Below are 12,200 nucleotides of genomic sequence, written 5' to 3'. Positions count from 1 at the left end.
GTTTGTTTATATTTATATAAACAGGCGTTTACAAAACAAAAATAGTGGTTTGCACCAGAATTACCCACTGCCTTCTCTGCCCTATTGCTGTGTCATAGCTTCACCTGGCTTCACTCTTACAAGGGAGTATGAAACCAATGTTAAAACAATGCTCCCACCATTTAAATCAGGGCTGCGTTCTCTTCCAGACAACCTTCAGAAGGTCACATGCCAAAAGCTGGCGGGGGGCAGGCTATAGGGAAAAGTGGGTGGAGCAATCCATGCAAATTTTACTTCATATAGTAGGTTCGTTTCTGCACACCCCCTCTCTATCCCATCAAGTGAAGCAAAAGGGTCCAAGGGCACAATCCAGCCCAACAAAAACACTCCAGGGGGTGAAGCAGGACCAGTAAGGGGTGGAGCCCGGAAAGAGTTCAGAGGGCCAGAGAGAGAGCTGAAGGGCCACACATTTGCTCCCTGGGCTTTCCCACCCCTGGCCTAATACTTCATGGGAAATCAAAGGTTTTAAAAGAGGCTTGAAAGAAGAGGAAGAGTACCACGTTTAAAATGATCTGGTACCCCTGCTTTTTTACACTAAATTGTCCCAGATTATATGCACATGCAAAGCTATCTTACCCTGATTCAGGCCACCTGGCCAAGTACTGCATACTCTGATCAGCAGCAGCAGCTCTCCAGAAAATGCCTTTCCCATCACCAGCTCCCAAACCCTTTTAGCTAAAATGCCAAGGGCTGAACTGGGAACATTGGCACACAAAGCGGGTGGCTCTGTCACTCATTTATTATATTTATCGGCAGTATTTATAGCGCCCCCCCTCATTTAATGTTCTCAATCCCAGAGCAGGGAATAAAGTAATAAAAACAAACGGGGGGGGGGGAGCAATGGATGTACAAATATTACAAAATCGTATAAACAGGACCAATGAACAACTGAACCATTATATCACGAGCAAAACGGCAGCAACAAAAATTAATCGTTTCAATTTAACCAAATACCTAGGTAAAAACAAACAACATTTGAGCAGATTATAGAACCAAGGGGTCTTAGCAATGGTTCCCACCTGCTATTTCCCTTGTGGCAGCCCCCTCCCTCCCTCCCTCTTCCACACAGAGGGCCCCACTCTGTGCCAACTAACTCTCTGTGGCTTTTGAGTCGCTTAGCATATTTCAGTATCCCCCTCCACCAATCCCTCCCTGTTCTCATCCTAAGGGGCATAAAGGCCACACGCATCCATGCCAAAAAAGAATCCCACAAAAAAACTCCCCTCCCTTCTCCATAGTAACAACAGAGAAAACCTCACAGTGGGTGTTTCTCCCCCCCAGTCCTCAGGTCCAGCAAGGCTACCATTTGCAAGGAAGATTTGCTCCCAGTGCCTCCCACCCCCCAATTTCTCTTCTCTTTACCTGCTGACACAGGTAGACCTCAAGGAGTTGCAGTCTGGGGAGTGGGTCTGTGCCACCACTCCTTAAATAGGGAAGCTGTCAGCTGCAAGTCAGTCAATAATCCACAGCTGTTGTTCCTCTCCTCTTCCTAGTCCTGAGAAAATTTATTGGGCGGGGCGGGGGGGCTACCAGGGAGAGCTCTGCAGGTGGATTTGCTGGCCTTCCCCAATCTCCTTGCCAGTCAGACAGTATTCAGGGTCCTCAAAGTGACTTAACAAAAATGAACTTTAAAAAAAAAATATTAAAGCAACCTAAAATGCATCAATTTTATCTATCATCTATCTATCATCTATCTATCTATCTATCTATCTATCTATCTATCTATCTATCTATGAGCAGCTCCAACCCCACCCAACTGAAAGATAAGCAGAATCTTAAGGTCTGGAGGCTGGGGTGAATAAGATTATTGGCCTGGCACCTAAAAACAGGTAAGAGATGCTCCCTGGAAAGTGTGTTCTGTAAATGGGGAGCCACCACTGAGAAGGCCTGTTCTCCAGTTGCCCACTTTCTGCACCTATCTCAGAGGGGGCACACAGAAAGGGGCCTCAAATGAGTGATTCTTCTTCTTCTTACCTCACTCATCTGGCTGGGTTTCTCCAGCCACTCTGGGCGGCTCCCAACAGAATATTAAAAACACAATAAAACATCAAACAGTAAAAACTTCCCTAAACAGGGCTGCCTTCAGATGTCTTCTAAAAGTCAGATAGTTGTTTATTTCCTTAACAACTGATGGGAGGGCGTTCCACAGGGCGGGTGCCACTACCGAGAAGGCTTTGTGCCTGGTTCCCTGTAACTTCACTTCTCGCAGTGAGGGAACCACCAGAAGGCCCTTGGCGCTGGACCTCAGTGTCCAGGCTGAACGATGGGAGTGGAGATGCTCCTTCAGGTATGGACCGAGGCAGTTTAGGGCTTTAAAGGTCAGCACCAGCGCTTTAAATTGTGCTTGGAAACGCATTGGCTTCCGGGTCGGCGCCATCGCCGAATGGCGGGCTCCCTCCGAGCTCCGGAGGGAGCCGGCTTGGCAGGGGCTGGGTCCTACCGCAGCGGCGATGCGGGGACCCTTAAAAACCACGGCCAGAGTGAGGCCGTGGACATGGAGACTCGGCTGGCACCGTTAGCGCTCTCCCGACTCGTGAAGGAGCCTTTTTAAAGGCTACGGATCGGGTGCCGGGGAGAAGCGTGGTGCTTTGAGTTCTCTGCTATCCCTGCCGAGCGCAGCCGCATGCCATCCGGCGGAGAGCGCTGACTTCTTCTATTGAAAATTCGGCTCTAAAGAAGAACCCGTGAGTAATTGGAATATGGACTAAAAAAAAGGGGGGATAAATTTTTAAAATTCGGAGCGAACGGGGGAGGCGGAAAAAAGGAAGTCAGCCCACCCCTAAATTGTAGAAGAGCCAAAACAAAGGACTGGACAACTAAGATCGAGTGTAACCTTATCTTGCCGAATCAGCAACTTCGCGAGGGAAAATTATAAGATTGAGCTGGAGGAGAAAAGTGGAATTGTTTTAAAAAAAGCAACCCCCCCGGAATCCCTGGAGCGATTCGTGAAACTGCCTGGAGAAAAGCGATGGAGGTTTTGACAGCTGTCAAAGAGCTGTCAAAAAGGAAGATTAAAATAGAGACTTTGTTATGAGGACTTTGCCGGTTATATTTGTTATAAATTGAATATAAACTGTTTTAAATATCGGTCAACAAGCTACTTGGTCTGGTGGATGTGATTCTGGAAGGGAACTTTGTTACTGCAATCCACCTAGAGGAGCCGAGGGATATTGCATGTGTTTTTCACAGGAAATCTGAACAGTTGAATGGAACTTTTAATCTCCTGGGAAACTGCAGGAATGGAACATTATTTTGTCTACAGAGGTCTACACACTACAGGAAACAATGGAACTATTTGTTGGAAAATGAAAGGAACATGATGCAATGCTTTGCTCCATGAATAACAAGCCTCTGCAGAGACACTAGAAACTTTTGGAAAAAGAACATTTCTGTGGGAGAACAGAGAAATAAAAAGGAGGAGAATGATTGACAAGAACAAGGAAATAACAAGAACTGGACAGAACTGGGGGAACATTTGGGATATTCAGGTTTGACAAGCTTATGGATACAAAATTGGAGTTTTTACTCCTGGATATAAAAACCTGGATAGAAGAAATGGGCCCTTATTTGATAGACTCCTTCTACGATTGGACATCCGTAATTAAAGACTGGCAAAGAACCTGAGGGACATAGTGTAATGTGGGAACTCCAGGAAGATATTAGAAGTGGAGGGATAGGTGAAACGCAAAGGGGAAAGAGGGGAGGGAAAATTGGAATCCAAAGGCTGTAAAATTACTATTCATATTTATCTTATTTCCATCTGTACTATGTTTGAAAGGGGGAAACTCGTGGAAGGGTATAGATCGATCTTAGGGGATGAGAATTTGGATAAATTGGGTTATTGATGAAGAGTGTAATTTGGGGATAAGAACTTGTTGAATTTAATTGCTTATTTGGAAGATTTGGAACACAAGAGGGGGTAGGGAGGGGAAGTCCTAGTTATTGGCAAAAAGTTTATAGATTGGATTTAATTTGTTTTGATTTGTTTTTATTTGGAAAACCTTAATAAAAATTATTATAAAAAAAAAGGAAACGTATTGGGAGACAATGTAGGTCTTTCAGAACTGGTGTTATATGAAGGTTGGTTCGTGTGAGGAGAGGGGTCTTCGTTTAAGGCTTTATAGGTCAAAACCAGCAAACTGCGCCCAGAAACTAATTGGTAGTGAGGATTGCTGTGATATACCCAGAGATCTCTTTGGGTCTGCCCTTGTACTCGAAGCCTGCCTTGACCTGGATCACTGAAGGGGTGGGCGGATAACCCAGTTCCCTCCAGCACAGGATAATGAGTAGTGGAAATAAAACAATTAATCCAATAAACAGTGGATGTCAGGGGAGAAGAACAAATCTCTTAGGGCAACAGAGTTATCGCCTGTCTCTTGTCCTGAGGTTCAGACTGGGCTTGGGATGGGATTGCTAATTAGGCAATCTTGCCCCGTAATGCAAATTCCAGTCATGTCTCTGCCTTTTAATCCAGCAGGAGTTTTTAATTATGCATCAGAGGAAAGGCGGTCCTGCAATGCAGTCCCAGACTCCAGCTTGCTAATTGCAGCCTGTTCTCCCCTCATTTGTCACTGAGGCTTCAAAGGAAAACAAAGAAGCTGGTAATTTACCTTCTCCAGGCAAATGAGTGCAAAGCCCTGGGTGTTTTGTTTTTGCAGGCAGGGTTATTTGCTGCTGTTGTTTGGCCACTGGCTTGCTTGCCCAGGGAGTTAAAGGGCTCATTCTCACCTTAAAGGTATAAATCAAGTTTTGTTTTTTTTAAAAAAAGGATTCACAAAAGGCCCTTGGCTCTTGCCAGGCACCAGTCTGCTTGCCTCCCCCGCATTTTTCTGCTTCTTTCTCAAGGGAAGAACTGGTGAGGATCTTTCTTTATTCAAGCCCTGAAACTCTGTACCCATCAGAGATGCCGTTTAACTGCTGAATTGGTAAGATTAATCAAATAAAAAGGTGTCCTTAATTAACTTGGCTGATTTGTAAATATGTATCTGTGTCTGAACGCCCGCCTATATATCGATCTGGGAGAGTGCTGCCCAGTTGCTCCCTAACAATTAATATAATTGAATAATTTTCAAGCAAAACATTATCCCATTATTTCTTGCCCTCAGGCCCCCTCGCTTCACCATTGTGGTCACAAGTACAGTGGTACCTCAGGTTAAGTAATTAATTCGTTCCGGAGGTCCGTACTTAACCTGAAACTGTTCTTAACCTGAAGCACAACTTTAGCTAATGGGGCCTCCCGCTGCCGCCGCGCCGCAGGAGCACGATTTCTGTTCTCATCCTGAAGCAAAGTTCTTAACCTGAGGTACTATTTCTGGATTAGCGGAGTCTGTAACCTGAAGCGTATGTAACCCGAGGTACCACTGTAATCACATCCCCATTGCTGCTGTGCTGTTGAGGAACTAGATTCAGGGATGGTGGAGAAAGAAAACTTCTGAGGCTTTGACATCTTTCTGAGGACGCTGGTATTGCAGCAAGGATAGCTTAGATGGTGGAACATGAGCCTCTTACTTTCAGGGTCATGAATTTGAGCCCCACATTGGGCAAAGAGATCTTCTACATTGGAGATGCTTGGACAACATGACCCTTGAGGTCCCTTCCAATTCTATGATTGTTAAATCTATTACCCAGCAGGTCCCAGGGCAGTTTGCAACAATTGTCTAAGCCAGAAATGTAGGTTGCAGTCCCACATACACTTTCCTGGACGTGACTCCCATTAAAGCCAATGAGACCTACTTCTGAGTAGACATGCAGGCCTTACATGCAGGTCACAAATTCAATTCCCACTGGCATCTCCAGGTAGGGCTGGGGGAAGCCCCTGCCTGAAACCCTAGATGGCTGCTTCCAGTCTGTGTGTAGACAGAACTGGGCTAGACAGGCTATACGATCTGGCTGGGTATAATAAAATTTATACATTGCTTGATTGCAAAAAAGAAAAGGAAGTACAAACCACCCCGCCCTCAAAGCAATTTACAAAAACACACACAATAAAATCAAGAAAAACTCGTAGTAACGATACTTTAAAACACACAGAAGTTAAAATACTAAAACAGATAAAAATTACCTGCACTTTCTAAGCATGTTTTTAGAAGGTGCCAAAGAGCACAGTGAAGGTTCCTGCTTTTATATCAGTAGGCAAAGCAGTTGCAGAGTTTGGGTGCTGCCACATTAAACAACTGAGTTGTTTACTAATGCAGAATGAGTATTATGTCTCGCCTGTAGTAGTGCCAATTCTGCTTACTGAAGAGGTGAAGTGGACCAGGGTGTCCCTGCTGGGTGGGTGCTGTTGTCTCCCACACAGCCCTTGCACATTGCACTTGGAGGCAGGAACTGAGGGGCTGCCACATGCGTAAGGCCACCTAGTCTATGACTGGCAGAAGTGACTTTTGAACTGGACATTTTCCTGGATAACAGCTCAGGCTATTACACATTTAACCCCTTCCACACCACATTGAAAACAAGAGCATCCTCTACCACTGGCCCTGAACATCTCCTTCAAGTACATTTTCGTGCCAGCTTTGTCCTTAATCAAACATGGCCAGTTATTAAATAACGTTATTATATTCCTCTGCCCTGAAACAGTCAAATAAATTATAATTCTCCACCCCTACCTATGCCCTTATAGTTTGGCTTGCTCTTTAGGGCCAGTGGTAGAGAATGGCCTTTTGAAAGCTAAGGAAGAGCAGCTGTTTGATAAAGCCCTTCAAAGCTTAAAAAAGTGCAACTTCCATGATCAAAGAGGATGCCTTTCTTGCATTTGCAGTTGGAGAACAGAATAGCTGAGAGGTGACAAAGGATGGCACTTTAGAACTAATGGACAAATTAAAATGTAACAAGGTGCTGGGGCAGATGGCGTTCACCCAAGGGCTCTTAGAGGCCTAAAGTGTGTAATTGGTCAACTATTAACTCAGACATGTAACTTTGTCTCTGAAATCAGTCTCCTTGCTGGTTGACTTGGTCCAAGGAGCACCTGTCTTTGGGGGTTTTTTAAGAGCCAGGAAATTTCACATCTGTCAACCTGACTTCTTTCAGGAGGTGAAAGTGACAGAAAGCTAGCATCAGGGTCAGAACTGTTAAAACACAGATAGTAACCAGCTTTTTTTGGCACGGCTCCTGCAAAGCAGCCTGGCCTATCCAACCTTTCAAGAGATCCCCCCCCCATACAACACCCTCTCTCAAAGGCCCCTATGAGAATCAGTGGTTTTGAGGCAAGAGGATGGGACTCCCCTTATGCATGGATCACCAAGAAGAAGAAGAAGAAGAAGAAGAAGAAGAAGAAGAAGAAGAAGAAGAAGAAGAATAAAATATTTTATTTATATCCCGCCCTCCCCAGTCAAAGCCGGGCTCAGGGCGGCTAACAACAATAAAACAGTACAAAAGTACAGCACAAACAACACTCTAAAATCATTCATTATAAAATTAATTAAATTCAAGCCACTGGCCACCGTTGGGCCAGAGCTCCGTGAAGATTGCCGAGGGAGGGAGTCAGGCTGTGACCTGACCAAAGGCCTGGTGGAACAGCTCTGTCTTGTAGGCCCTGCGGAAAGATGTCAAGTCCTGCAGGAAAGATGTCAAGTCCTGCAGGGCCCTTGTCTCTTGTGACAGAGCGTTCCACCAGGTTGGAGCCGCAGCTGAAAAAGCCCTGGCTCTAGTGGAGGCCAGCCTAACCTCTCTGTGGCCTGGGACCTTCAAGATGTTTTTATTTGAAGACCGTAAGTTTCTCTGTGGGGCATACCAGGAGAGGCGGTCCCGTAGGTACGAGGGTCCTAGGCTGTATAGGGCTTTAAAGGTTAAAAGCAGCACCTTAAACCTGATCCTGTACTCCACCGGGAGCCAGTGCAGCTGGTATAGCACCAGATGAATGTGATCTCGCAGCGAAGACCCCATAAGGAGTCTCGCTGCGGCATTCTGCACCCGCTGGAGTTTCTGGGTCAGTCTCAAGGGCAGCCCCATGTAGAGCGAGTTACAATAATCCAGTCTGGAGGTGACCGTCACGTGGATCACAGTGGCTAGGTCAGGGCGAGAGAGATAAGGGGCCAACTGATTAGCTTGGCGGAGATGGAAAAATGCCGCCTTTGTTATAGCTGTAATCTGCACCTCCATAGAGAGGGAGGTATCGAAGATTACACCCAAACTCTTAACAGACGGTGCTGGCACTAATTGCACCCCCGCAAGAGATGGGAGTTGCCCCCTCAATCCCATATCATCCTGTCCCAGCCAGAGGACCTCTGTCTTCGAAGGATTTAGCTTCAACCGGCTCCCACGTAACCATCCAGCCACAGCTTCCAAACATCTGGTCGGTGTGTCTGGGGCTGAGTCAGGATGACCATCCATCAACAGATAGAGTTGGGTGTCATCGGCATACTGATGGCAACCCAGCCCAAAACTCCGGACAAGCTGGGCGAGGGGGCGCATAAAGATGTTGAAAAGCATCGGGGAGAGTATCGCACCCTGAGGTACTCCACACACCAAGGAGCGGCGCGATGACAATTCCCCCCCCCCCCAAGCGCCACCCTCTGTCCCTGACCAGAGAGAAACGAGCGCAGCCATTGAAGCCTGGATCCCCACATCAGCAAGGCGGTGGTCCAGAAGTTCGTGATCAACCATGTCAAAAGCTGCTGCAAAAAGAGAGAGAAGGAAACGGAGGGAGGAATAAAGGTGGTATTCTCTAACAAAGGGAGGAAAACAGATCTCCAAAGATCTACATTACATACCAGCTCAGCTGGTTAGTTAGAGCATGGTGCAAGTTCGATCGCCGTATGGGACAGCTGCATATGTCTGCACTACACAGGGTTGGACTAGATGATCCTCAGGGTTCCTTCTGCCTCTAGAATTCTGATTCTATGAAACCATGATGTTGATGATGATAAAACTAAGTCACTCAGGGGAATAAATCATAGTTGATTAATCAAATGAGTTTCAAAATATTAAATCAGCGGATGACCAAAAATACAATTTTGAAAGACAGGATATGTTTATTCATTTAGAAGACCTACATCCCACTTTATAGCCCCAAGAGCAGGGGTCAGCAAACTTTTTCAGCAAGGAACAGGTCCACTGTCCCTCAGACCTTGTGGGGGGCCAGACTATATTTTTTGGGGGGCGGCGGGTGAACGAATTCCTATGCCCCACAAATAACCCAGAGATGCATTTTAAATAAAAGGACACCTTCTCCTCATGTAAAAACACTCTGATTCCCGGACTGTCTATGGGCTGGATTTAGAAGGCGGTTGGGATGGATCCAGCCCCCGGGCCTTAGTTTGCCTACCCCTGCCCAAGAGGCTCTCTGCATGGCTTTTGAAAGATTTCCACAATAACAGAAAAGTCCCTATGGTGAGTGATGGGATCCTTCAGGTAACAATTCCCATCCTCACCTGACTTGGCTTTGCCCTTCAGCCTCCACCTCCTAGGCAGCAGGACCTTCTGATGTCCTTTGAGGGAAGGGCATGAGGCTCAATAGTGTGATCCTACTCAGCCTTTCATTGCTGCTAGTGGCCAGGCAATAGTTCTCAATGGTCTTCTCAGAGGTGAAGGGAGCAGCTGAAACTCACCCAGCGCAGTCATGTGGCTTTAAAAGAAGCGTTCCTTTCTATATGAAAGTGAAGAGGGATGCCTTTTAAGATGATGCCTGGAATCTTCTGGGGTTTTTTGAATGAATGAATGAATGAATGAATGAATGAATTTTCAAAATAATGGGCCATATCACCTACAGGGAACATAGTCAGACCCCTAGCCCAATATTTGTCTACTCTGACCAGCATCAGCAGTGGCTCTACGGAGCATCGGGTAGGGGGATGCTCCTAGCACTGACTGAAGATGATGCCAAAGGGGACTGAACATGGGACCACCTGCCCGCAGAGCATTTATCTATTCACTAATGCAAGGGCACTCGCGCTAGTGGACAGGTGAGCTTCACTTTTGCACAATAGAGGAATCCCAACACCACAACTGTGCTAGCAGAAACTTGTGCAACAGATTCACAATAAATTGTGCAACAAGGTGACCACCAGCAACTTGTTTATGCTACAACGTTCCACCGGTGCAACAGATTTTGCCAGCAGAACAAGTATTTTAAGGGGCTTAACTTAACACTGGGACGCGGGTGGGGCTGTGAGCCTAGGGCTTGCCGATCAGAAGGTCGCGGTTCGAATCCTCGCAATGGGGTGAGCTCCCGTTGCTCGGTCCCTGCTCCTGCCAACCTAGCAGTTCAAAAGCACGTCGAAGCACAAGTAGATAAATAGGTACCGCTCTGGCGGGAAGGTAAATGGCATTTCCATGTGCTGCTCTGGTTCGCCAGAAGCAGCTTAGTCATGCTGGCCACATGACCCGGAAGCTGTACGCCGGCTCCCTCAGCCAATAAAGTGAGATGAGCTCCGCAACCCCATAGTTGGTCACGACTGGACCTAATGGTCAGGGGTCCCTTTACCTTTACCTTTAACTTAACACTACATGGGATACAACCCAAAGTCTTTATCGCAAAAAAAAAAAGGGAGTCAGGAATGTTTTTTAGCCCATTAAAAAAGGCTTCTGGCCAGTTAAATGTCACACCCCCAATTATTACCGTTTACATTTTTAGGAGATCAAGGCAGCAGACACATATTATCCCCTTTTATCATTGCAACAGCCCTGAAGGAGAGGTTAGGCTGAGAATGGGAGTGACTAGCCACAGCTGTGCTTTGAGCTTCGTGGTGAAGCAAGGATTTGTACTGAGGTCTTCCCCTCTCAGACACGATCCTGAGATTAGCTAGCTAGTTAGCTATTTCTTACCTGCTCTTCACCATGAAGTCTGAGGATGGGTTACGACAACATAATCCTACAGTTATAAGCACAAGTAAAACAATTAAGCTGCTCCACTCAAAAGAGATTTGACACAAGATTCTGGGTCCCACAAAACAAAATACTTCAGCTGTCAAAGGCCAGCGTAAAGAGGTTTCACCCCACTGGCCCTTGTAACTTATTCACAAACAGTCAGGTCAGAGATCAGTGGCAAGGCAGCCAAGATGTATTTAGCCAGAGTACTTCTATCCCCACTTCCAATCTTACAAGTAGATTCCCAAGGGGGCATCCACAATGGAAAAGAATTCATACACATCATCATATAAAAAGTACACCCTCCCCCCAAAAAACTTCTAAACTATAACTAAAATAAAAGAGTGAAATGCAGCCAAAAATCAGATTAATAACTAACAAGGGGTAGGATGAGCTTCTTTCATTTCCAGAAGTCAGTCAAATATAGCAGATTCCTGCTCTAGGAGCTGTTCACTCTCATGGGCAGGAAAAGGAGAGGGTGTTTTGTTTTGTTTTGCAAATTCCCTCTTCCCTTCCTGCACCCCCGCCCCAATCCTGGTGCCACCCCCCACCCTGTTCTGGAGGGTCTCTTTTTGAAGATAAAGTAAGCCCTCAACTTACTTTCATTTAACCTGTGCACATTCATTTTCACACTCTTGGTAAAAAGAAAATTAAAAAGGGCAGAGCAGGCATCCAGGGGGAAAAGGCAATCACATCCACCACTGAATCCAATGTGCTTTGATCACACGTGATTTTGGCTCTTGGTGTGATCTCCGGAACATAACTCTGCGTAAGTTGCAGTCTTAAAGGTAAAGGTAAAGGTACCCCTGCCCGTACGGGCCAGTCGTGTCCGACTCTAGGGTTGTGCGCTCATCTCGCTTAAGAGGTCGGGAGCCAGTGCCGTCCGAAGACACTTCCGGGTCACGTGGCCAGTGTGCCGAAGCTGCAGCTGGCGAGCCAGCACCAGCGCAGCACATGGAAAAGCCGTTTACCTTCCCACTAGAAAGCAGTACCTATTTATCTACTTGCACTTAGGGGTGCTTTCGAACTGCTAGGTGGGCAGGAGCTGAGACCAAACGACAGAAGCTCACCCCGCCGCGGGGATTTGAACCGCTGACCTTACAACCAGCAAGTCCTAGGCACTGAGGTTTTACCCACAGCGCCACCTGCATCCCCCCCAAGTTGCAGTCTTACCATAAGTCAAAGGAAGTGGTTGAGCGAAATGGAATCTGTCTGGTGTCTACTGGAGGGCTGTTTCTTGCAACAGTGTGCACACATATAGATAAATCAGGGCTATCCAACTCAAAAACATGTATATTTTGAAATGGAAAAGCATTTTAAAAAGAAAAAATAATAATAATAAAAAACCCTTGGCT

Source organism: Podarcis gaigeae (genome assembly GCF_964106915.1).
Source record: "Podarcis gaigeae genome assembly, chromosome: 8".
NCBI classification, from domain to species: domain Eukaryota; kingdom Metazoa; phylum Chordata; class Lepidosauria; order Squamata; family Lacertidae; genus Podarcis; species Podarcis gaigeae.
The sequence above is the reverse complement of the archived record's forward strand: the minus strand, read 5'-3'. Positions refer to the sequence as shown.